The sequence below is a fragment of the Saccopteryx bilineata genome, chromosome 5 (genome assembly GCF_036850765.1).
Source record: "Saccopteryx bilineata isolate mSacBil1 chromosome 5, mSacBil1_pri_phased_curated, whole genome shotgun sequence".
Classification (NCBI taxonomy): domain Eukaryota; kingdom Metazoa; phylum Chordata; class Mammalia; order Chiroptera; family Emballonuridae; genus Saccopteryx; species Saccopteryx bilineata.
This window is the reverse complement of record NC_089494.1, coordinates 24193739-24221522: the sequence shown is the minus strand read 5'-3', so window position 1 is coordinate 24221522 and position 27784 is coordinate 24193739. Positions and strand designations below refer to the sequence as shown.

At 35.0% G+C, this 27784-nt stretch overlaps 1 protein-coding gene across 5 annotated transcripts in view; it reads right to left on the bottom strand.

The window, feature by feature from the left end:
• The window catches only part of ERBB4 (erb-b2 receptor tyrosine kinase 4), a 1148959-nt gene that overhangs the window by 426476 nt on the left and 694699 nt on the right, over positions 1-27784 (bottom strand). The window lies entirely within an intron of this gene.

Genomic DNA, 27784 nt, shown 5'->3' with positions numbered 1-27784 from the left:
AATGTAAGTGTAATAAGATATAGCTTATAATCATACAGAATATATAAAGAGTACTGAGATAAAAACATCAAAATTAATTTTTTAAAATTATAGGTAATTATACAGAAAATAAGTAGAGAAATATAGAGGTACTAACATGAAAATCTAAACAGGAAAAAACTCAGTAATCTGTTCAATCATAGTCTTTGAGTTGGACATTTATAATGTCTTATTTAACAAATAATTAAATTTCTCTGAAAGTTTCTCAGTAATGTCCCAGCATTATTGTGTCAATGTACAATATGGCGGTAGGTTCCACAGCCTGTGCTCACGGTGACTATGCCACATGGCTTTAATCCATTACATATTTACACACATGAATATATAAATCAAACTATGAGTGAACACACCACAGTTAGTATGACCTCATATCTGATATCTGGGTCAATTGATGACTATTTGCCCCAGAATAATTTAAAAATGGCCTCTTTATCTTCTCACAATAAATTGTATGATAATCTTATTTATTTTTAAAAGCATAAAGTATACTTCATATTAATGGTCAACACAAAAGAAAAAGTCAAAGAAAGTAAAAATAGCTTTTAAGTTTCCAGCAATGCAAATTTCTGGCAAAGAAAATGGACTTTTATAAAGTTATTTTGACAAACAGAATAATAACAGTCTCCATAAATTAGTTTTGACATATAAGTTAAAAATGTTATTATTATATTTATAATTAGATTATTCTTATACTATATTTATTATATAATATATTTATTATGAATTGAATTTATAATATTTATAATTATGCATCCTATTTATAATATAAGGTGTTTTTTACAATACCAAAATATATTTTACAATACCAAATATATTTTTATAAAAATAAATTTGTTATAGAAAGAAAAGTGGTTAACTTTCCTTAGGTGTTTTGTTTTCTTATTTTGCAAAAAAAAAATCAGTAGTTTGCTTTTTCTCAAAAGAGTGAGGTAAGAAGCAATCTATCAAATTGGTAGAGATTGTCAAAAATGTTAAATAAATAATAATAAAAATAAGAGAGTTCTTCCTTCAGGAATTTGAACATTTCAAATATTCCGTTTTAAAAAGATTCCATTTTTGTAACCAAGTCTATCAAAAATGTTTAATTTATTGCAAATAGCACACAACTTAATTTCTGTATATGTGTTTATGGTGTGTAATGCTGATAACAAAGTAAAAAATTCTTAACTCAATAAAATAGCTATTACATAAGTATAAATTATTTAATTTACATTAGTTATGAATGAACTGATATACTTTTCTAAAACTAAAAAAGAGTTGAATTTTAATGATATCAGGAAAAAAGCATTCAAATACCTCAACAAGTTTTAAATAAGATAGTTATATTACACTAACAAGGACCACTACCCATAAAACACAGAGAACTGTTCTGAACAAATAATAAGTGAATTCATAGAAAAAATTCTTGCAATCAATACTTAAAATATACTTCCTCTAGTTATAGAAATATCGTAAGTAGTTAGGAAGCAATAGAATTGGAAATCCTATACTCCAAGAGATACTACTTTTTTTTCTTTTTTTATTGAAATATATATATATATATTTATTGAAACATAGTTGACATATATCATTATATTATTTTTTAGGTGTACAACATGATTTAATACTCATGTAGACTGCAAAACAATCATTACATAAGTCTAGTTACTATCTGTTGATATACAAAGTTTTTGTGATGAACTTCGAAGATTTACCTTCTTAGCAACTTTCAATATACAACACAATATCATTGACTATAGTACCTATACTGTACATTAAAGCCACGTGAATTATTTATTTTAAAAGTGCAATTTTTGCCATGGGATTTTAATAGGGATTACATTGAATCTATAGAGAGCTTTGAGTAATATTAACATTTTAGCAATAATATTGCTATAATTTTATATACAGAAAACCCTAAACATACTACCACAAAAATGTTAAAACTAATAAATAAATTCAGTCAAGTTGCAGGGTACAAAATCAATATACTAAAATTGGTTGCATTTCTATATACTAACAACAAACTGTCAGAAAGAGAATTTAAGAAAACAATGCTATTTACAATTGCCCGAAAAAGAATAAAATTCCTAGGAGTAAATTTAAGCAGGAAGATGAAAGATCTGCACATTGAAAATTGTAAGACATTGATGAAATAAACTGAAATAGATACAAATGAATGGAAAGGTATTTTGTGCTCATGGACCAGAGGAACAATTTTCTAGATGAGATGCAAAATTCCAGGCTTGAGCATAAGTGGCCATTAAAAATCTCAAGGGACCTTTCAGGGAAAGTGGAAGTGTTCTACTCAATGTACTGGCTTGATTCCAGCTAACTAATTACAACCAGCCTGCCTGGATAATTGTAGATTGTTCAATGTGAGAGTGTGGTTTCTTTGTCTGATTATGGTGCCTGGGTTTTCCTTTGAAAAGTGTATCTCACAAAGTTATTTGGACACTGTATATAGCTTATCATATCTTTTAAACAAAAATGAAGCCTTATACCTGCTTAGCATCTATCTCAAAAACTTCAAATAATTAGAATACTGTAATTGAATTGATATTGACATTTGAATACATCTGTAGCTAGACAGGACCACAGGGAACAAACAGGAAGAACCTAACTGGAGCTTAAACCATGAAAAAATAGGTAGTTTTTATTTTCCAAGACAAAACTTGGGACAGGTATAAATTTATGCTTTACCTAGGCATGCTAAGGCAAAGATTGCTATTTTCTTCCCAAATCCTTTCCTTCCCTTCCACTCATAGTAATAGAGATGCTGGCCATATATTCACCAAACTAAAGACTGTATTTCTCAATGTTTCTTGCAGCTAAGTGTGGCCATATGATAAAGTCCTGGAGTAGCGAGGTGTGCCACTTTCAGCTCTTGCCTTTGAAATTAAGGTGTGAGCACTTAGCTTTCCTTCTTCTTCAATAGCACATACCTGAGAACCATTTTTCATTATAAATATAAGAGCAACAACTGAAGGACGGTGGTGGCAAAAGAAAGAAAGGATCAGAGTCCTTAACATTGTGGAAACAACATATAAGCTTTAGAATCAAGAGAGTTAATACCTTTAGGCTGTTATAGAAAGAGATTTAAAAAATAACTTCTGTCTTGTCTAAATTACTATGTTAAGGTGGTTCATTATTTCTTAGTTGAGTCTTGCATCTTAATTAAGTACTGAAGGCCATTACACAATATCTCGCTCTTCCCATCTCTGCCATTAAAGAATGTTTCATAAAAGCTAGCTTTTAAGCTTTGCAAATTATTTATATCACAATAAAATGAAACCTGAAATCTTGATAAATATGAACTAATTTAAGGATGTGCCAGGTATTCTGTTAAGTACTTTATTTGTTTATTCACTTAATCCACACAACTTTTCTATCAATAGGAAACTATTATTACCCCTATTTCATGGATAAAGAAGAAGAGATCAACATACATTTAAATGGCAGATCTGAGACACAGCCTCAAGCAATCTATCTGTAGGAGCCATAAATCCAGATACCAACAGTGGAAAATCAGGTAATGTAAATGACAAAAATGTGTGCACAGGGTCTATGACAAAATGAAGATCACATGCCTTATCTCTTAGTCAAAGTTACTTCACACGTCTAGCTACCTTACAGAAATGTAGAATGAGGTTGGTAAACTTCATTTTTTTTTCTTAAAAAACAAAAAAACCTAGCTATTCATATATCTAATTATTAGCGGAACAACTTTCAGATGGTTTACAGAGACTGTGCAGAACAAAACATCTTTGGCTTACCAATGAAGAAGTTGGAATGCATACAATATGATAAACACGGTTTCTACCATCTGTCTCATGGCAGAGTTAGATAAAACACAGAAAAAAATAAATAATACCCTAAAAACACAAGGAAGGGCCACCTTTTATCTGACGGTCTTCAGACACCTGGTGATGACTCAGCTGAGTTTTGAATTATTAGTATTTATTATTTAGATAAATACAGGGGTTGGGGCAGAAGGGTATTCCAACTGAAGAAAACACTAATTAACAATGGGCTTTACATGATGAAAACTCTATTTACTTATTTTTAACTATTTAGAATTGAGCATAAGATAAACCAAGCACTACATATATAAATATGTAAGTAGTTAGGAAGTGTTACATAAAATATGGTCTAAGCATTACCACTTTTTCACATCTCTATTTCCTGCAAAAGATGAAACTCATTAGACACAAACAACAGAATGGTGGTTACTGGAAAGAAGGGATGGAGGTTAGAAAAGAGTAAAAAGGGCCAAATATATGGTGATTGAAGATAATTTGACTTTGGGTGGTGGGCACACAATGTAATATACGGATCATGTATTATAGACATGTACACTTGAAGCTTATATGTTTCTAGAAACCAATGTTACCCCAATGAATTTACTTTAAAATAAAACATAATCTAATGGGGGAAAAAAAAGCAGTCTGTGTCTAGAGAAAGCATAGCACTAAGGATGCTGGGGCTGATGTGCACAAGATGGGGATTGGTGAGGGACTTTCCTAAAGGTGTCGACTGTTTTCTTAGGTGTAACAGACAGTTTAGGTGTAGTGCATATCAAACAATTCTTGGAGGGTACGTGGTATGTTCTAATTTTCGTGGCAGTAAAAGATTTCCATGCCAAAAGAACAGTAAGGAGGGCATTGCAATCTCCTGGGGAGGGCGTCGTGTCTGAACCATGCTAGTGGCAGTACAGATAAAAAGTGAGGGCCCTGGCCGGTTGGCTCAGTGGTAGAGCGTCGGCTTGGCGTGCAGAAGTCCCGGGTTCGATTTCCGGCCAGGGCACACAGGAGAAGCGCCCATCTGCTTCTCCACCCTTTCCCCTCTCCTTCCTCTCTGTCTCTCTCTTCCCCTCCCACAGCGAGGCTCCACTGGAGCAAAGATGGCCCGGGCGCTGGGGATGGCTCCTTGACCTCTGCCCCAGGCGCTAGAGTGGCTCTGGTCACAAAAGAGCGACACCCCGGAGGGGCAGAGCATCGCCCCCTGGTGGGAAGAGCGTCGCCCCCTGGTGGGCGTGCCGGGTGGATCCCGGTCGGGTGCATGCGGGAGTCTGTCTGACTTTCTCTCCCCGTTTCCAGCTTCAGAAAAATCCAAAAAAAAAAAAAAAATTGTGAGTCAATCTGAAATAGGATCAAAATTTTTTCATAGCTTTTAGATGTGGGTGATAAAGGAGGCTAAATAATAAATTTAATGTTTCTGACTTCAATAAATAAATAAATATTGAATTGTGGAATGAATACGACCAACCTGTTTGGGAAGATAAATGAATTGAATACTAGATGGAGCTTAATTTGAAGTGCTTGAGAAAATAGTTTACATTTCAATCTTTAAGCATTAGTCTAATAGTTAATGGAGTAAGGCACAGAAACAGGAAATTCAAAAGCATACATTTATAACTCAAAAATACTCTTGAAAAAGTGTTCGACTTAATAATCAAAGGAATTCCAAGAAAAAGAGGTGCTAATTTGTTCTTACTCACAATTGAGAGTTACAGACTTCCCATGCTGGTGCAAGTGGAATGAAATAGTGTCTGCTATTCAACAGTTAAACATTTATATATATACTTAGATCAACTCATCCATGTTTTAGAAAGCTATCCCTGGGAAAGACTGTAATATGGAAAGAAAACTATATGCACAAAAATGTCCACTGATGTTATTATATAAATAATACAACAAACTAAAATCCTCATAAATGTCTAGGTAGGTAGAAAGAGATACATAAAATATAGCATAAGTATTAGATGGACTATTATATAAATATTTGTTATATATTGCCTGACCAGGCGGTGGTGCAGTGGATAGAGCATTGGCCTGGGATGCTGAGGAGGACTCACATTCAATACCACGAGGTCACCAACTTTAGCGCAGGCTCATCCAGCTTGAGTGTGGGCTCACCAGCTTGAGCATGGGGTCACTAGCTTGAGCGTGGGACCATAGACATGACCCCATGGTCGCTGACTTGAGCCCACAGGTCGCTGGCTTGGCTGTAACTCTCCACCACCCCCCTCTCCCGTCAAGGGATATATGAGGAAGCAATCAATGAACAATAAAGGTGCCGAAATGAAAAACTGATGCTTCTTTTCTTTCTCCCTTCCTGTCTGTCTGTCCCTATCCATCTCTCTGTCTCTATCACTTAAATATTAATTAATTAATGAAATGTATATTCATTATATAATAGTGCATAAGTACAACTGAATTATTAACCAAAATTATTTACCCCTTTGTACATCTGAATCCTACTCATAGCTTCTCTGTAGAAAAAGCATACTTTTCTACCATTTGGCTTTCTAATAACTAAAAAAGTTCTTTAAATGTATTATATCAGAAATATCTGATTTTCAAATATATGTTTCTATAGGAAAGAAATAGAAATTTGACAATTATTATCTGATGAATAAAATTAAATAAGAACTAAGAATAGAAAAGAGGGAAAACGTGTGTAGATTACTACAACCTATACTTATATCTTGTTTTCCCTAATCCAAAGTTTTCTACAATGGTCAATTTATTTGCACGACATGTATTTGACATGTATTGACCTTTGTTAATATCTCTGTATTCTCCATCAGTGTATTGTAATATTTCTGTACATTGTTTACCATGTAGTAGTAATGTACATGGTTTATCATGATTGCATTATAAATGACTGATCTAAATAAAGTCAACAAATCAAAAGAGAGGAACAAAATGATTGCAGCATGTCAGAGCTGATATAAACTTTTTCACAAGGGAGGAAAAGGACAGGCTATATTTTAATATTACAAACCATTGGATGTTTTCTTTAGTCAAAACCCCAAGTATGTTTTAAACAATAAAATTTGCTGAATAAAATTCAAAAATGTAGATTTATCATCATCAAAATGATACTAAGTAGTTAACAGTAATGAACATACTTACGTTTATTTCCAAAGCTTTTATGAGACTACACAATTGAGAGCACATACTTATGAGCCCTTATTATTTCCTTAATGGAGCAACTCTGAACAAGCTCAATTGAAAGAGCCAGAGATGATACTGTATAAATTGCAAAATGAATCCAACTTTTTTTGTCTCCCCTGTCTTCTATAATTTAGCAACAACAAATTAAATACCAAATCCTGATTCGAACACTATTATGAAATTTTCTATTTCACAAAATGTGTTCTAGTCCTCAGCTGATGATCTGATTGTTCTGAGCATTTAGGACTTGAGGAAACTTTAAATATCTGCAATGCTTTGTGTGTTTTGAATACACAGAGACTAATCAGAGTCAGTCCCTGACCTCCAGGAGCTTGCAGTCTGGTGGAAAAAGAGGATTAAAAAAAATTATCTAGCCTGACCAAGTGGTGGTGCAGTAGGTAGAGCATCAGACTGGGACACAAAGGACCCATATTCAAAACACCAAGATCGACAGCTTGAGAATGGGCTCATCTTGCTTGAGTGTGGGCTCACTTGCTTGAGTGTGGGGTTGCTGGCTTGAGCATGGGATCATAGACATGACCCCATGGCCGCTGGCTTGAATCCAAGGTCACTGGCTTGAGCAAGGGGTCACTAGCTCAGCTGAAGCGCCTGGATCAAGGTACGTATGAGAAAACAATCAATGAACAATAAAGGTGACACAACAAAGAACTGATGCTTCTCATCTCTCTCCCTTCTTGTTTGTCTGTTCCTATCTGTCCCTCCCCTCTCCCTATGTCTCTCTTTTCTCTCTGTCTCTGTCACAAAAAAAAAAAAATCTCTAAATCAAAGCAGAATGTTTAAAGCAGTCCAGGTACAAATGTAATATATTTTTCATACATATTTACATTCATGCATCATAAATATATTTAATTTATATGAAATAATCCTGTTAATTTAGTTTTGACTTCAGGAAAGATCACTACAATCTTTCTAAAATCAGAACTCTCAAGTCAAACTAATGCTATGAATATTAATTTTTTACATGTGAGTTTCTTAAAAACAACTAACACCAAAGATAATATGGAGATAACTTATGATAAAATTTTGGGTTTTCATAGTGAATTCAGAAAATGAATTAAAACATATTATTCACATAAACTCTGAACTTTAATATTTCAATATATTTCAAAGATATTTTGTAATGTGCTAGTTTGATATATGGAGAATTATACAAAATAATATGATCAAGAATCATAAAGTGTTTTTTATTCTCTCATTTTGTTATGTTTTTGTATATAACACATATACTGCATTTCAGGCACTACGGCATGGATTGGGTCTATAATCATAAGCACAAACATGTATTGCTTCTGCCTTAATTGAATGTATCCTTCAAATACAAGAAGTTCAAAATGTTGTTTAAAAATAAATTGTGAAAATAAAATTCCTGGGGTTTTTTCATAGCTGTTATCAACCTCTCATAGCATTTACTTACTATGTATATTACTGATTGTCTTTCTCCCCTTGCTAACATATTACCTCCATAAGAGAATAAATCTTTGTCTGTTTTCTTTCATGGGGTCTCCCAAGCATTTAGAACAGTGTCTGCCATTCCATAAATATTTGTTAGATGAATAGATAAGCCTGATTTTGCTTAATAGCAACATTATGCAAAATGAGAACTAGAAACTGAAATGTAGGATTACTCTGAGACCAACTCACCATATGCCACCTCTATTAACCTATTCAGAACACTTACTATAAAAACCAATATCTAGACCTTCAAGTTCCTTCTAGCCCTCTAACTCTTGTCTATGCATTTGTCAATATGTCATCCTGCAGCAATTTGCTAGCACATCAGTTTATCCAAGATGTCTTTGCGAAGCTGCATACATTTGTGATAGGACAGAGGGATGATACGAAGATAGCAAACAAATGAACATAAAACAGAATTGAAATAGGCTAGCTGTAAGAAGCATGTATGCAAAAGCAAACCCAAACCAAAAACAGAACAAAACCATTGTGAGTTTACCCTAAAGTAACAGTAGAGGCAGTGCAGGAGAATTCTCATCCTAAAGGAAGCAAAGTAGCAAAGTTACCAATTCTGCTCAATAGCTCAGACTCCATTGGCAGGTCTCTAAGTAGTGAAGTTGACAGTAGCTACATTTGTTAATCACAGGTAAGGGGAGATACCCTGTGGAGTCTGAATAGAGTTTTTAAGACATTTCTTTGTGACGTTTGGTTTATCATCAAGTGGGTCATTTTTTTTTAAAAGAAAAGGCAACTGATTTTTTTTAATAAAGACAATTTCTAATTAAAGCATATTAGGAGAACAGAAGAAATGTGCCACCTTGTTCAAAATAAACAAGGAGGAAACCTAGCTGAGCAAAAACCATCTCTCAAAAGACTAAAACATTGTCTGATTCGGTGTCATAAATACAAAAGTAGCCAGTGCAAGGCATAAAAAAGAGTAAACCTCAGTAAATATTTATAGTAATAAAATTTGTTATCAAATCTAAATCTAACCAACAGTGGGAATGTGTAAATTATTTAGTAACAGAGTGAAACTTAGAGATGAAGTAATAGGCAGTTACTTACTTGAAGTGCCATCAGGAGAAATCATGAAAGATACTGGCCTGTGAAAAAGAATCTGCTCTCCCATTGAGTCTTGAACTTCCAATTGTAATGTCACATAGAAATTGGGTTTTGTTTTTTTTACTTATCAATATATTTTAAAACCTTTTTTTCTAAGCTGATATAGGCTAAAACTTGACATTTAGTTATAATGCATAAACATATGAAGTTCAACCTTTCATTGAGAATTCTACAATCTCCTCATACAGAATAATTTTCCTTAATTTTTTTATTGGGGGGGGATACCTTTTTTTAAAAATGTCCATTAAACTTACAGAGATGTAGACTACTGTGTCATTGGGGGAAATGTTACTGTATTTAACCCATACCTCAAACCCTGTTTTATTAACCATATCTAGCTATACTACAACAATTACAATGCTTTTTGAAGGTTATAAAATGTCATCAAAATAGTTTTTTTTATCATTAGTGGAATAAATTATCCGGATGAATTTCTAAGAATACTTGGCTCAGTGTGACTCCCTAGCCTAGGCCTCTGCCATGCTATCCGTCAAACATGAGTCAGTCATGAAAGCTGTCTGTTCTGGTACTTACAGTTTCATGTGTTCAGGAAAAGGTCTAAAGAGCCATGCAGGTAATATTTAAATATTCATTTAGAATTTCAGTTAATCAGGAACAAGGAAGTATCTTAGATATATTTCAGTTTGGGGTGGCCCTAAAATTTCATCTTACAGTCAATGAAGTCACATCCAGTGAGTGAAGTTATCCTTAATTTGAGGCAGATCTCAAAATGGTTAATCTTTTTTTATAAATTTAAATTTTTTATTTTTAATTTATTGTGTTGACGTGGTTTCAAGTGTCCCACTCAATATAACACCCTATACATACCACATCATGCCCCACCCTGTCCTACGCAAAGTCTCTTCCACATCCATTTCACCCCATTTGCCCTCCTTCCGCCCTCCCCCTTTTACTTCTGGCTGTTGCTACCTTGTTGACTGTATTTATGTGTCATGTATATATCATTTGGCTAATACCTTCATCTTCTGTTATCCCGTCCTTTCTTTCCCCTTCCTTCTGATAGCTGTTCATCTGTTCCCTGTGACTCTGCCTCTGTTTCTATAAAATATTTAGTTCCTCAGTTTATTGTGTTCATTAGATTCCACATATAAGTGAGATCATATGGTATATATATTTCTCTGCCTGGCTTATTTCACTTAACATAATAATCTCCAGGTCCATCCATGTTGTCACAAAAGGTAAGATTTCTTTTTCTCATAGCAGTATAGTATTCCAGTGTGTAAATGTACCACAGCTTTTTAATTCACTCATCTACTGAAGGACAGTTGGGCTGTTTCCAGATCTTGGATATTGTAACCAATGCTGAAATGAACATGGAGGTGCATATCTTCTTTTTAATTAGTGTTTTGTGATTCTTAGGATATATTCCCAGAAGAGGGATAGCTGGGTCATAAGGCAGTTCCATGTTTAATTTTTTGAGGAAATCCCATACTATTTTCAAAATTTTTAATCTTAATCATCACCCCTACACACAGTTTACTTCAACAACTCCCCATCTCTACAGATACAACTTTGAACTTGTGTTTTTTAGGTTTTTATAAAGATAAATTCTTGGCTAAATGCATGTTAAGGAAGTATCAGTATCATAGAGTGGGTCATGATCATATTAAAAGAGAGTACAAGCAAATACTGTCAGCAACGGTAATGGGACAAAGGTCCTGAAAGCTTGACCTTACAAAGGAAGTGGAAGTGTTTGTCTGAGGGACAACACTGGGCTCCTAGGGGCTGATGGGTTTGGTGAAGAGGCTTCCTAGAACTGAAATTGGGATGAACACAAAGACAAATAAAGGAAAAATTTTAAATATTGCATATGTCTAGCCTTATTTCAAAGTACAAAGAAATGTTAAAACAGATAAAATAAAGCCAACTATTTCATGGAAGACCTTTATGCCTATTTCTTTATCTAAAAGTTGGTTAATACATATTTAGCTTACTTCATGATGATTTATGAAGGATCAATTTAATGCAGGATGTTAAATTATTTTGTAAATGATAGTTGTGCCAGAGGTCCCCAAGATTCCTTACATTTGGAGATTGACTGGAGGGTCTCAGGGAACTAGCTTAGAATTGTACTTATGAGTAAAATTGATTATAGCAACCATAGTAAATATATAGTCAGATAAGAAAAAAACACAGGCAGAATCTGGAAGATTCTATGTGTAGGCTTCTATGTTCTCTGCTATTTATGAGGATTAAACAGATAGCTTACTCCTCCAGCAATAAACATGCAGCAACATGTGTTCATTGTTTCTTCAAGAGAAACCCATTAGATATTTGGTACCCAAAGCTTTTATTGGAGGCGGCCATATAGTGGGTACCCTCTACTTAGTATTTACTAAAATTCCAGACCCACCGAAGAAAAGCAAATATAGCATAATCTGTGTTGTCTGCACAAAAACAGTAAAGCATTCTTATACCTTGAAAAATGGTTGAAAAACTCTAGAAATCCAAGCTCTCTAGGACCAACTTAGCAAGTGGGAATCTCTTTTATTATCAATTTCATGTCTATTATGTCTACTTTTTTCCTGCATAATAGCAGTTGCAAAATAGCTTGCCATATATTATTATATAACATAAATTAACAAAAACAGTAAACAATACTGTTATAAAAGAATACATTCCATATAAAATTATATTATATTAGAAGAAAGTTTTACTTTTTAGTAGGAAATAATCTGTAAAATTGCTCTTTTTCCACTGCCCTTTCCTTTTTGATCCTTCAAACTGAATATCATCTATATACAAGGGTGTTTGGTTATGTATACAACTAGCATTGCATCATATATAAACACTATTTAATGAGGTTAGTAAAATCTTCTTAATGATAAACTTTTTATTGTTTGCAAATATAATAGAATTAAAATAATAGTTATAAAAGCACACTGGTGAGTCTGAGATCTGTAGATAACCACATTGGCAGTTATATTTCCTGTTTTAAAGTATAGTGTAAAGGAGATCACCAGATATGTTGATAGAACTGAAACTAGTGAACTCTGATTTTTCACCCAAGAAAAAACTATTTTCTGAGCATTCTACTGTGAAATTTGCTTACAGCAAAGAAAAATAAAAGCAAAAAATGATTTACCAACCGAATAAGCCAAGGCAATTTTACTGTGTTTATATTCTTAATGCTTAATACAACTATGGACTATCTCTTTGTATTGGAGCAAAAGACGGCTTTTTACATTATGCATCCCCACAATCAAAGGCAAGAAATGAAAGATTAAAAAAAGAAAATCTAATTTTTACTCTTTATTCTCATATATCTTCTCTATGCCTTGAGCTGCAGTTCACTTAAAAAGTAGCTTTTTGTGGATAACAGATATGCAAGGTTTTATAAGAAATAAAATTCGAACTTTAGGGGATATATAGCAGTTATGTGATGAATACAAAACAAACTGTATTGTAAACATTAAGTTAGAAATTCAAAATATACTGTGGCTGGTCCTCAAAGCAATTGTTAACTAGATTTTTCCAGATGTTTATATTTTCCATAGTATAGTACATCCATATTGTAAAATGAAAGTCATGGGTCATCATTTATCAGCACCATTATCACAACAATTAAAATAATAACTGTTTGTCTTTGAATTTATTCTAAAACAAAATCATTGATATAAAATTTTTATAATCTAAATCTCTCTCTAGATATATTGAGACATTTCTATGCATTGATTTAAAAAATTAAATGTTTAAAATACAAGTGTAAACTAAAAATCTTTCTTGATCTAAGTATTACTGAACACTAGTGTTTTACATTCATAGTCTATGTAAGTCTCTATGGTTCCCAGAAAAAGGGGAGTTGTATGTGTTCCTGAGTGTGAACAAGGGATCCTAGGGTTAATGAAATAAACAGTTAGAAGTTCTTTTTCTATTCATTATTTGAGCAAAAAAATAAGTAGTAATAAAACTAAGTTTTATTAATACATTGCGTGTGAACTGATGCTGAGTCCCTTACTCATCAGCCGTGACAAAGTTCTGATTCTACACACTGTGCAGGAATCCCAAAGGGAAAAGCTGAAGCTGCAGAGAGTAGACTATGGCAATGAAGATTTGCCTCAACCTTGTTAGAGATGTTTACTTTCAGCATATTTTGACTTGCTGCAGTTTACATGCATGAGCCTGCTTATGGAAGTTCATAAATTATATTATCTAGTTTTAATTATACTCACCATCATAAAAAGTACAATGACTTTAGAAATTTTCTTCAAAACTATTGAGAAAAACATTAATAAGACAACCGCAGGAGAACAGCAAGGGTGGCTTAGCTGGTACTTCCTTTAGTGCAAGTTCTTAACCACATTATACAGTAGAAACCACGATGATCTAATCAATTCTGACAAGTAGTTGGCAAAAAAAATACAACAACATGAAGCAAACTGTGCAATATGGATTTATGTTCACTATCATTAATGACAAACTTGGTCTCAGTAAGGTTTGGTGCTTGAAAGTTTAGCTAATAATAGAAGTGTACTTTTATGTAATTTATAAACAAATACGTTAATTTTTTTTAAACAGTGGCGAGCCCTATTTAAAGTCTAAAGATTGGCCCTGGCCGGTTGGCTCAGTGGTAGAGCGTTGGCCTGGTGTGCAGGAGTCCCGGGTTCGATTTCCGGCCAGGGCACACAGGGGAAGCGCCCATCTGCTTCTCCACCCCTCCCCCTCTCCTTCCTCTCTGTCTCTCTCTTCCTCTCCTGCAGCCAAGGCTCCATTGGAGCAGAGATGGCCCCAGGCACTGAGGATGGCTCTGTGGCCTCTGCCTCAGGCGCTAGGATGGCTCTGGATGCAACAGAGTGACACCCCAGCATCGCCCCCTGGTGGGCATGCCGGTGGATCCCGGTAGGGCGCATGCGGGAGTCTGTCTGACTGCCTCCCCGTTTCCAGCTTCGGAAAAATGAAAAAAAAAAAAAAAAAGTCTGAAGATTATTATTACTTAAGTGAGCAACTGGTCAACTGCATTTGCCTGTTAGACATTTTAATAATATTAAGTAATAAATTCTTTTCCTATACATGGCCAAATTTTATAGAAATCTGAGCACTGAGAATTTGAAATAATATAATTTATTTTATGTGAAAAATATAAGAAAATTCCCTCCTTAAAAAATAAATTCAGAAGAGGAAAATTAAATAAATTGTTACTATGTTTAAACAAATTCCACCTTTACTGGTTTCCAGGGTAACTGACTTTTGTTTAAAGAAGGGAGGACTTCTCATTAATTTTTATGACTATTGGGCTCTTTCAACATTAACGTTTATTATAATCAAAATTTACTTTTACAACTATACCAATGTAAACCAACATTCATCAGATGATAGTTCTAATCATGTTTCAAAAATATTATGCCTGATAATTAATAACATTGATTAACTGTGACAAAATACTTTGAAGAAGGCAAAATCAGTGCCATTACACACTGTATCACTAGCTTAGGACAGGGGTCAGGAACCTATGGTTCGCGAGCCAGATGTGACTCTTTTGATGGCTGAATCTGGCTCGCAGACAAATCTTTAATAAAAAAATTAATAACGTTAAAAATATAAAACATTCTCATGTATTACAATCCATTCATTCCTACCACTCATGTATATGGTTGCGGGTGGCTGGAGCCAATCACAGCTGTCCTCCGGGACAACACCAAATTTTTATTGGATAATGCATAACGTACATGGGTCGTTGTATGGCTCTCACGGAATTACATTTTTAAAAATGTGGTGTTTATGGCTCTCTTAGCCAAAAATGTTCCCAACCCCTGGCTTATGAGAATGCATCCTTTGATATTTTAACATTAAATCTGAAAAGATAAAATGTGGCATTAAGTCAAAGTATGCCACAATGGTTATACATTTGTTGGTATGTTGAAAATATGTTCTTTTTAATTTACATTTATTCTCCAATATATTTATATATTATTTCATTATTCATTTATTAAGTTCTTTGATTCTATTAAAGAGTTACAAAATATTTAATCATATGAGGTCTTCACAATGTTTTCTTCAAATGAAATATGACTTTCATGTACTTCTCAAATGTCAATAACATATTTACATGTGATTTTAAAATAATATTATCAACTATATTTGATTTAATTAGAATTAAAATTTTTTATTACCTGCTAAGTATTCATCAGTTGAACAGTGGGATCTTGTAGCTTAGTAAATCTATACAAATATTAAAAAGGCAGTCATGGCGAACTCAGCAGTTAAAATTATATGTAGTCATTTTTATCTCATCATTTTGTTTTAATGATTATTTCAGATATGTCCCAGAATTACCATCCTCAGTGAAACATGTTTTATTTATAACCCTGCCCCAAATTCCTAATCATATTTCTGGTCAGGCAAAAGTAATGGCAGTGTCCTGGCCAGGTAGCTCAGTTGATTAGAGCATCATCCCAATTCTCTAGGGGTGTGGGTTTGATCCCACGTCAGGGCACATGCAGGAATCACCTGGTGAATGCTCTGATAAGTAGAACAGCGAATTGATCTTACTTTCTCTCTCTTTCTCTTTCTTCCTTCCTTGCTCTCTCAAATCAATTTAAAAAGAGTAATGGCATAAAATAGCAATTTGTCCATTCCTGAATTAGGTTCTTGCTTACAGATTATTATTAAGGTAAATCAATTAATACAGGTGTTTTGAATTCTTTCAAATATCATTGCTTGCTAGAAAAATAACGTATGTTAATTTTTAACATATTATACACATCATAAATAGAACAAAATTGCCAAAATTTTCTTATGATAACTTCTGATAGGGAATAATGATGACGGTTTCATAAATGAAGAAAATGAGACTCAGGAGGCTTAAATTAATTGCTAACTTTCTACAGAGAAAAGGAGTCTGAAATGGGATTTGTATCCAGTCTATTGCCAAAGTCTGTCTTTGTTTATTCAAATTACAGTGCCTTACACACAGTGATATATTTTGTCAAATAAAATCCCTGACAATAGCCCTAGCTATTTTAAGTTCTATGTTAGTCTGACACCTGTAAAACTGATGTTTTGAAGACTAAGTGAATGAACATATATAAAATAATACTTATTAATTACAGTAGTTATTTTATTGACAAATTATACCAAGGGCAAACAAGGTTTCAAAACTAAGTTGACTCTTCTGAAAAGTGATGGAACAGTTTGATCATTTAAAGTATTAGCAACACCACTTTCTATATGGATACTATTTACATAGCAGTATATATTTTTCCTCATTTATCTTAATAACCATTTAAATATATTATTTATTTAAAAATAATATTAAATAAATTAATTAATTCTAAGGGTGATTAAGTAATTTTACAAATACTCCAAATATAATACATGTCAAAGCTGGATCTCTTGACCGAAAACTTTATTTCTCCCTCTTAGAAATATTAAGTCTTCCCTCAGGAGTTTGAAAATCTCTGAAATTGTATGTCATTCTGGGTATACTGTGGAAGGATAGCCTTTAGAATTCATCACAAAATCTCAACAGACATGATACTTCAAACTCTTAAGAACCTGATGGCTTATTAAAAAATATATAAAATAAGAAATAATTTTACATATTATTTATGTTGATAGTTCAGTTTAGTTACATTCACAATAATATGTCGTATGTTACTATAGTATTTCAGTACTTAAGTATTTCAGAAAAACACTGAATTTCCAATATAATCTGTTGACATTTTAAGACTATATATAGGACACTGATGAACCATGGATATTCAATGCCTGAGATTACTCAAATAGTAGACACCCATAGGGTCCCCCAGCAATGTGACCTTAGGCATAGTATGGCTCAGTGAAGGCACCAGAAGAATGGGTTCCTATTCTACAGAGGAAATTTTGGTGCGCTTGGGAAATAGTCATAGTGGCATGGGTAGACACCCTACTCTGAACTGAATGAAACACCATCAGTATCCTCCTAAAGGACAGTGAGAGAGTTCTTTCTTTATTTCTAGCCAATTTCCTCCTTATGAATATCAAGAACAAGTTCTTCCTACAGTTTCTACTGAACACCACTTCTGAGGAAGCTAAAGTCTTTTCCCCAAAAACACCAACAACACAGATTGAATCATAATCCTTCTCTGTATCCTTTTTCTCCTACTCCATTACCCCCATCCAAAAAGAAAAAAAAAAGTCCTCCATCAGAATTTATACAACTCTTCCCTAGATTATTTTAATGAGAAAGAATCAAGGTTAGGAACCACTGTGTAAGGCCAGTAGCCACAGCCATTGCGGCCATTCACATACGGGTTCACATTAGATTCGGGCAGATGGTAAAGAAACAGCAGAGCCAAAAAATGGTGGGCCATTCAATTATTCTAGCCTTGCACCGGCTGGCAAGTAAACACACACAGGGCTCCAAAACCATGACACATTCTCTGGTTCCACAATGTTGGGCAGATAAAATATATTATGTTCACTTTGTTAAAGATGGCGCTGCCCACGTGGATGGAGGCTATTGCCCAGGTGATATTAATATGTGTTGGGGGTGGGCTAAAGGCAGGCAGAATTCTTGTAGCCTGGGGCTTGGTTTTGGGATTAAGTCTTTCCCACCCTTTTTGATGATGGGTACAATCCCATCATGCCTCAGATAAGTGACTTTGTATTAGAGACTTCCCTATTTTGTATATTGGATTAAAGGTTTTGATTTCTACACTATAAAATGAAGGCAGAACGGGAGCTTACTCTCTTGGTTCCTGGGATGATTAGAGGAGAGAGCAGAGCAGAGAGCAGAAGGAGGCCACGTGGAGTAAGAGGAGAAGCAGCCAAGATGGCAGAGTGTTGAGTGAAAGGCCAGTTAGTGCAGAGTTTGTGCAGGGAGAAAGAAGGAGATGGGGAACAGAGGTGAATAAGTCTGGTGAGCTAGAAACCTTTGATTCTAGGAAACTCGGATAAGTCAGTAGCTTTGTGAGCACTGAATGTGTGGGTTTTGGAGCCCAGTGTGTGTTTTTACTTGCCCGCCGGGTGCAAGCTAGGATTATAGACTATGGCCCACCAGTTTGTGGCTCCGTTGTTTCTTCACCGACTGTCCGAATCCTATGCGAACCTGCATGGGCCAGGTGGCTGCTGTGATGGTGGCCCCGGCTGCTGGCTTTACACACAACCAGGAGAATCTTTTCCAGTTTTTCCTAGAATCAAAGGCCCCCACCATTTTCAGTCACCTATGGTTCCCCATCTGCACACCTTCTCCCTTCTCCTCTCTGCACAAACTGGCTTCTCCTCAGCACCCTGCCATCTTGGCTTCCTTCTTCTCCTTTTCTTTATAAAACTTTTTGGCAAGAAACCCCTCCTCCAGAAACATTAGCATAACAATAGCCCTTCCCAAACTGGAAGATAATTCACAATTTGCAATCATCTGCCCTGCTCTGAGGGCAAGCACACAGGTGGCTGCCCAGCGCCATTTGTAACAATAAAAGTGAGCAAACTCAAAAAAACACAAATTTTACAAACTCATTTGCCCAACATACTGGTATAGTATTTCTCTGTTCAGTAAAGCAATCTTAGGTGAGTAAAACCTCATAGGAGATCATTAACATGTATAGACTGGCTGAGTACCATTCCCAAATAGGAATTTTAAACAGCTTTTGTTTCCCCCTGACTGTTCCGGGCACCAGCTCATGCGGCTACCGGCAGCCTCATCCCTCTCAGGGCACCTGTAAAGCTCTCATTATTTCACTAAATTACCTTGCTCGTAGATAGCACGGACTGTGTGTATCATGATGGTGGATTTAAGAAATATATAATATATATATAATTTTTAGCTCCTTGTTTGACTTAAGCATATTCAACTTTTGTAAAGGATTTTAAATACTTTACTGAACAAAAAAGGGGCCTTCCTATATTTCATGATGGGCCATTTGTTTAAAAAAATTGAATATTGTACAAAACATACTGATCTATTGCATACTTGTTCTATTTTACCTGGTTTTTGTCAAAGTGACATAAGCTTTTCCTCTTCCAAAGTAAAATAGCTATGCTAATTTGTTATCCCTTTTGTTGTCTGGTTATCAAAAGATGGGAATGACACTTAGAATTTGAGAGCATGCAAATTATTTCTTAATCTTTATGCATTCCTTGAATTGTCAATTAGCCTAAGAGATGAAAAGGGAAGGGAAGTATTCTCCCTAACAAATCAGCATAGGCGATAAATGCTTTTTCAATTACAACATTGTTTAGGGTTTTGTTTTGTTTTTTTCCACTTACAGTGACTATCATTCATGCTGTCCACTATAGAAATAATTTATCCCTTGGGCATTTTCCTCTAACTATACTAGTTTCAGCCATATCACTCCCTGTAACAGGGAGATTAATGCAGCTTTTCAACCATCTTGAAGCAAGAATATTCAGATGCTTTAGCAGCTGCCCTGCTTCTTAAAAACTCACTAATCCTTTAATCTCCAGACACTTTTTTTCATAAAAGATTCACAAGCAAAACAAACGCAATATGGATCAAAAAATTTAATCAGAATGCTTAAAATGCAATTACATTCATCAGGGTGTTCTGTTAGGCTGGGTATTAAATCGGAGCTTTATTCAATATCCTCCTTTTATTATAAAGCAATATTTTTCCACTCTGTAAACCATCTGATCCCTAGGCTAATGTCCTCACCGCTAAATATTAAAAAGAGAGAGAACTATGAAAAAGGAGCTAGAGAAATATTACACTTATTTCAAAGGGAAAAAAAAAATTCAAGCTAGACTCCTTCTGAAATCCTGTTTTAGAAATGACCAGATAATTCAATCACCTGGAATTCTAAAGTTACACTTCGAAGTGATGGTGACAGAATCCGGTATCCTACTTCAAATGCCAAATGTATAGGGTCCTACACGCCACCTGAATGGAGTTTAAAGTGTTGACAATTTTAAGTTGAAAATAATAGTATATTGTTTCAACTTCAGTATTTTGAAAGTTTAAAGGGAATGCTGGTTTCTTCATGCAAGCAAAGTAGCCCCACGAAGTTTTTTTTTTTTTTTTAAATCCGTTTTGGTTATATTTCTCCAATTCTCTACTGCACATCTAATAGCATTCAACTGTAACAATAGCTTTGAAATAAAGAGCTGTCCAGAACAGCATGACTTGAAACAGTTGGGTGCTTCTTTTAAGTCTATACCCTCACTATAACATGGTGGTTGGAAGTTTGTAAGACATATGGAAGTTAAGTGAAGCAATGAGAGAGATCAGGGATTTCCCCTGACAAGTGCCATCCTTGGAGTAAGGGAAATTTACTCAAAGATGCAGATACGTGAAGACCTTAAGCTTTCTTTAATATTTATTGGATTGGTTGTAAAAATTTTTTAATCTCCCAATTATGTATTAAGCCAGGTTGCCCTATTTTTCCTCCCAAAATGAGCTTCTGCAATGGAAAAAAAAAATCAAAACACTTTTTCAGTTTCAATTTTCCCCATTAAGTGAAAATAGAAACAATTGTTTGATGCATTATCATAATCCTTTAAACAGTAATCAAGCGATTATTGTAATAATGTTAAGGTCTATTATATATAATATAATTAAGTCAGTTGTCACTTATTATCATATTATGCTCCCACCTGCACCCATATGAAGACACTACAAGAATCAGCAAGGAGATTCAAGGTTTCAGCTGCCTTAATGCACTACTGCCTGTATGTTCTCTGTAAGCAAGACCACTGCCAAGGGAAAGATACTATTGCTTCACTGTAATTGCAGCTATGATGGGTAGTGATAGCTCTTGATTTTTGAGGCCATCCTTTGTGCCAGGTTCAACATGGACTATCTTATTAAGTCTTCATAACACCACTATGATATTATTCAGTGTGTATTATAAATTTGTCTCACCTAGGTCCTGTTTTTCTTAGATATATATGGTTATTACAACACTCATTCATGTTATAGGTGAGGAAACTACTATATATAAAACCCAGAGAGGTTATATACCTTGATCACAGTCACTTGGCAAGTCAGAGACAGAGCTGGGTATCAAACCCAGGCTGTGAGATTTAAGAGTCCTTGCTCTTATTTCCCACATAAATGTTACCTTTTCTCTATCTGGTCCTATTTGTTATGAGGTATTTTGAAACATAAGATGGAGATGTTATTTCCCTAATATTAGACACAAAAAAGAAACACATTTAGAAACCCTGATCCTGGTTAATGTGGCTCTATTTCTGTGTTGAGAGGGTGCATTCTCTTGTGTCATGTGCATGATAGACCAAGTCCTGGCATGGTGTAACCAGGATAACACAGGAAGAAATAGAATGAAACAGTCTGTAAGTAGCATGGTGACAAAAATTCTACCATATATGGAGATTGAAATTGAACCTTGAATCTTGATATGGTCTTTAATTCAGCCAATGATGTAAAAAGCCACAAGTCCAGTACTTCCCCACCTTGTAGGATTCTCAAGTCTCTGAAGGCTACATAGACCACCTGAGTTAGGGAGTACCACTTTAAAAACTGGGAAGCATTTAGGGAGCAATACCAATTAGTTTGTATCCTTACCTAACAGTCTTCTGTTTCTAGATTGATTCAGAGGAAAACTGAAGGGAGAGCATTCACAGACCTGGTTAAAGTTATAAGTCTTGCAATAATATTGTACATGCATTGGTCTCTGTGGTCATGTTGGCACAGAAAAGTATACAGGCAAGAATCCAAAGGACCAGGAATTGGGCACCTGGAAGTTACCCAGCACAGTGTAGCATATTCTCTCAACTCTTTCTAGAAATTCCAAATAGGAGGGGCAGTAAAGCCTACTACATAAACAACAAATAGAAACAGGTTAGAGTAAATCAGTAATCTGCCAGTTGGCAAGCTACAACAAGATACTCAACTGTACTTGATATGCATCACCTTTAGTCTTAATAGTACTTAAATTTATTTCCAAGGAAGTGATTGGGATGGCATTGAGCAAACCAGAAATAAAATGATTTTTCTCAGCAGATAATGGCTGAAACTCGGCATTACCCCGTGATTCTCACATCATCTATGTCCCTGCTCAGGGACAGAATGACTGGAAAACTATGGCAGCTAGTGTGTAAGCAATAAGTACAGTATTTTTTTTTCTCAAAAAATATGGAAGACATCTATATCCCTATAAATATCAGCATGGGAAGTTTTGTGACTAGTTATTTCTGCCTTACAAATAGTATGTCCATATTTTCTTTTTACCCAATCCAGGACAGTTTTGATAGTGAAAGTACACATTAATAACTAACTTTGGAAAAACAGATGGGAGTATTCTGGGCAAAGTGGAACATATGGTCACCATATTTATAAAGTACTGCAGAGGAATTTTCACTGTTATTGCATATAATCCAAAGTTTGAAATAAAATTCCTACAACATTACAATGGATTAAAGCAATCTCAATAACACAATGCAAATATTGAATTATTATAAAAATAATACAGAATAATTGTTTTTATCCAATGTTTAATTATCAAAGATGACATATATCTTGAGCAAGATCCCTTTAAAATAGGCATATGGTGCTTGTTTTTTGATAGTCTAAATATTCTCTCTCTCTCTCTTTTTTTTAATATTCTTAAGTGAGAAGCAGGGAGGCAGAGAGATAGACTCCTGCATGTTCCCGAATGGGATCCACCTGGCAAGCCCACTTTGGGGTGATGTTCTGTGCATCTGCGGCATTCCTCTATTGCTCAGCAACTGAGCTATTTTAGTGCCTGAGATGAGGCCATGGTGCCATCATCAGTGCCCGGGGCCAACTTGCTCCAACTGAGCCATGGCTGTCTGAAGGGAAGAGAGAGATAGAGAAAGAGAGAGAGAAGGGGAAGGGGTGGAAAAGAAGATGGTCATTTCTCCAGTGTACCCTGATTGGGAATCAAACTTGGGACATTCACATGCTGGGCCAACACTCTACCACTGAGCTAACCAGCCAGGGCCTAAATATTCTTTTATAGACATATTTAAAGTTACTTATTGTTTTCAGAGTTGTAGCAACCAAATTATTATTTTTATGTTCCCTTAAAAAAACAAGACTTTATTTTACTTTTTATTCTTAATATGCTAAGATATTAAGGAGTTATTAATAAAGCTAAAACCACACAGAGTCTCTGAATGACATTTTTATTAAGGTCATCATTCTCCACTGGCATTCCTAAGAGAAGAACCCAAATTACACTATACTATGGCATAACAAAGTACAAATATAAAGTAGGCAGAGAATAACGCATTTTATGCACAAACAGCATGTATTGGTTTTAATTATGACTGCTGGGAAAAGCTGTAGAAAAGTCTAATAAAAGTTTCTCCATGGATCTCAGCTTATTCATTAACCTCTTATTATATTATTTGATAATATATCCAGAGTTGATCAAACTGTCTCACAGGTCTGTTCCTGCAATCATGCTACTATTAGCATTTCTACCTTCCATGCAAGCTTTAAGCTTTGATCACAATTCTCATAGAATTACATATTTATCAATATTTTTCAGTTTGTTTGTTTGTTTGTTTTTCTTTTTCTTTTTTTCTGAAGCTGGAAACGGGGAGAGACAGTCAGACAGACTCCCACATGCGCCCGACCGGGATCCACCCGGCACACCCACCAGGGGCGACGCTCTGCCCACCAGGGGGCGATGCTCTGCCCCTCCGAGGCGTCGCTCTTTTGTGACCAGAGCCACTCTAGCGCCTGGGGCAGAGGCCAAGGAGCCATTTCCAGCGCCCGGGCCATCTTTGCTCCAATGGAGCCTCGGCTGCGGGAGGGGAAGAGAGAAACAGAGAGGAAGGAGGGGGGGGAGTGGAGAAGCAAATGGGCTCTTCTCCTGTGTGCCCTGGCCAGGAATCGAACTGGGGTGCCCCGCACGCCAGGCCAACGCTCTACCACTGAACCAACTGGCCAGGGCAATATTTTTCAGTTTTTAACCACCTTTCTTTCCATAAACTACAATGGCCTGACCAGGCGGTAGCACAGTGGATAGAGCGTCGGACTGGGATGCAGATGACCCAGATTTGAGACCCCGAGGTCACCAGCTTGAGCACGGGCTCACCTGGTTTGAGCAAAAGCTCACCAGCTTGGACCCAAGGTGGCTGGGTCGAGCAAGGGGTCACTCGGTCTGCTATAGCCCGCCAGTCAAGGCACATATGAGAAAGCAATCAATGAACAACTAAGGTGTCGCAACGAAAAACTGATGATTGATGCTTCTCATCTCTCTCCATTCCTGTCTGTCTGTCCCTGTCTATCCCTCTCTCTCTGTCCCTGAAAAAAACAAAGCAAAAAAATTACAATGGTAAACAGCAGCTTATTATAGTAGCAGTTATCCTCTGGGAATTCGGAAAAATGCTTTAAAGTTTGTGCTGAAATGTTGTTACATGTTGATGATAGGTTTTGAATTCTTCTACTGTCAAATCATGTTCACTTATTCTCCATCTAAGCAATAATCAAAATATTTATCCACTTGACATATATATACGTATGTATTCATTTATATATAAAAAACAGGTAAGAAATTGCACCGAGAATTATGGAGAACTTAAGGTTTATTCTTACTCTCAATAAACATATAATCAAGAAGACTAGGAAAAATTATTAGTGAGAACAACAGATATCAAATAACATATGAAAGAAGAGGTATAGCTCTTTATAGTCACTCAGAAATCAGAAAAGATTTCTAGTTGGGGTAACTAGAGAAGACTTATCAATGATTAACCATTAATAGAGAAGAATAGTAGAAAGAATAAGATGTTGAAAGAATGGCATTACTATCTATATATAATATATACATACATACAAACATAATATTTACATAAAGAACCAGTCCATGGTTCTTTAATCAAGAGTTCAATATTTTTCACAGATAGGTAGGACAGCATTATCTAAAATTATTTTTCTTTGTCTTAGAAATGCAGGATATCTAAAACTAAGAAATAACAATTATTTTAAGATCCTGGAGAATTTAGATTCTGTTGTATTCACAATTATATTTATTAAGTTTAAAGCAGGGCATTTGGACCTTGATATCTGACTCAGAGGTTGTTTTGACCTGCTCTGCTTATTAGTCGACACAATTACAGAACTGTAACTGGCCTTAGATTGTTTCAGAGACCGAGATTTAAAATAAATGATTACATTTAGAACAAACTGGCCTGAAGAAAAACTATAACAGATAAAATGGCATACAAATGTTTTGTTTTGAAAAACAAAAAATTTACAGAGGATATACAAAATTTGACCAGAGAAAAATGGAACTCTGTAAGAACTAAAGGCTATAAAAAAAACTTCACAGATGAGAAAATGCTTTAGATAATATGAATTAATAGAGAAAGTTATTATTTTAAAATCTACAAAGAAAATAAACCAATAAATAATAAATTTGGTATAAAAATGAGGAGAATATGTCAGAAAGTATGTTCAGAAATCAAACTGTCTTAATATAGTTCAGTCTAGAAAATGATTTTAAAATCTGCACTTGGTCAAAATAACAAAACTAGAAGCTCTTGTTTTTCTTTTCATGTTTGTATTGAAAAGATTTAACATGTTCTAATATATGCTAAATAATTGCCATGGCCAGGTTGCTCAGTAGATAGGGTGTCTCCCTGGCATGGTGAGGTCAAAGTTTAGATCCCTGGTTGGGGCATATATAAAAAGCAACCAATGAGTGCACTACTAATTGAGCAATTAAGTGAAACAATGAGTCAGTGCCTCTTTCCCTCTCTCTCTATCTCTCTCTCTCTCTCTCTCTCTCTCTCTGTGTAAGGAATAGAAAATTTTTTAAAAAATTTTTAAAAATATTATGAAAACAACTACATGAGAGTTGAATAACACTATTACTGTACAAATGAATCTTGTGCATGATTATAAAATGATCATATATATCATAATCACATGGCATACCTTGGGGACTAAGACGGGTATAAAATAATCCTTGCTTTCAAGATGTTTTTTATCTTCTCGTGATGACAAAATGAGTGGAAAGGTAAACATGAGACACATGCATTGAATGTTTAGAATACAGCAATTTGAAGACCCAGTTCTTAAGAACAGTTTCTCAGAAATTTTTTTTTAATTAAAAGCAGAAAAGCTATGACTAAAGACTGAGCAGTCTATCTTTTACTTTTATGAATCATTTTGAATAATATATGCCTTGTTAGGTGCTTGTATGAAGTCTAACAAAGTCTGTGATGATATTCGCTGCTATAAGGATATTTTGTGAAATAGTCACACAAAATAATGAAAAATATTAATAAGCCTCAACTCACATTATATTATTCCTTTCAATATCTGTAACTCCCATTCAGTTTCCACTGCTTCCACCCTATTTTAGGCCCCACCATTCCATGTCAGTCTCCTGTGGGTCTTGAATGTTTCTAGTATCTTTATATTTTCATCTGGTACTACCCAATGAGTCACCCAAAACCTTTGTTTTCCATATATCACCTCTGCTCAAGCCATGGAAAAACTCTTTGACTTCAGTCAAAGGCCAGTAAACAAAAAATATCAGTATATAATTAAACTTCCTTTTAATGGATAACAGGAAATTTATATAATTTAACAGAGAGAAGATGATAGATATTATCCTGAACCCATACTGACGATGGCCTTAAACTAGAGAACACTACCCTACCTAAAGTCTTCGACATCTTCTTTGATGGGGAAAAGCAGGAACAACCATCTCTAGCCTCTCCCAGTACATGGTTCAGTAGCCAACATTGTTGTCATTGCCATCACAAAGTGTCCTATCTACACTTCAATTGGCAAAGCTTGTATTTGTCTTATTATCTGGTAGCTTATATTTATTTAGTCAAAATAACTGGGGGGGGGGGTTGCTATGCTTTTTCCCCTTTAGGATCCATCTTTTTGCTGCAAGAAGTTATACTTTTCTTAGCTCAATGCTACTTAACAAAAAAAATCAGTTGCATGATTCTTTCTCTGATGCTGTTATTGGTGGCTAAAATTTGGAGATCTGCTAAATAAAATAAAGTAAAATAAAATGCAATGAAATAAATCAAAATAAAGAGTCCACCTCCACTGGCATACCATTTTAACTTTCTAAATTCTTAATGTCATTGCTTCTGACTCCCTAGTCCTGTTACCACAGTTACTTTTGAATCTAGCACTATCAATTTCCGCTCCCCTTCTACTGACACCCTTTCCTCTTCTTGGACAGACACGGGTCTTATTTCTGATGGTGATATAAGGGAGAGTATTCAGTAGACCGGCCTCTGAGACTCTAGACCAGGGGTAGTCAATCTTTTTATACCTAGTTCCCACTTTT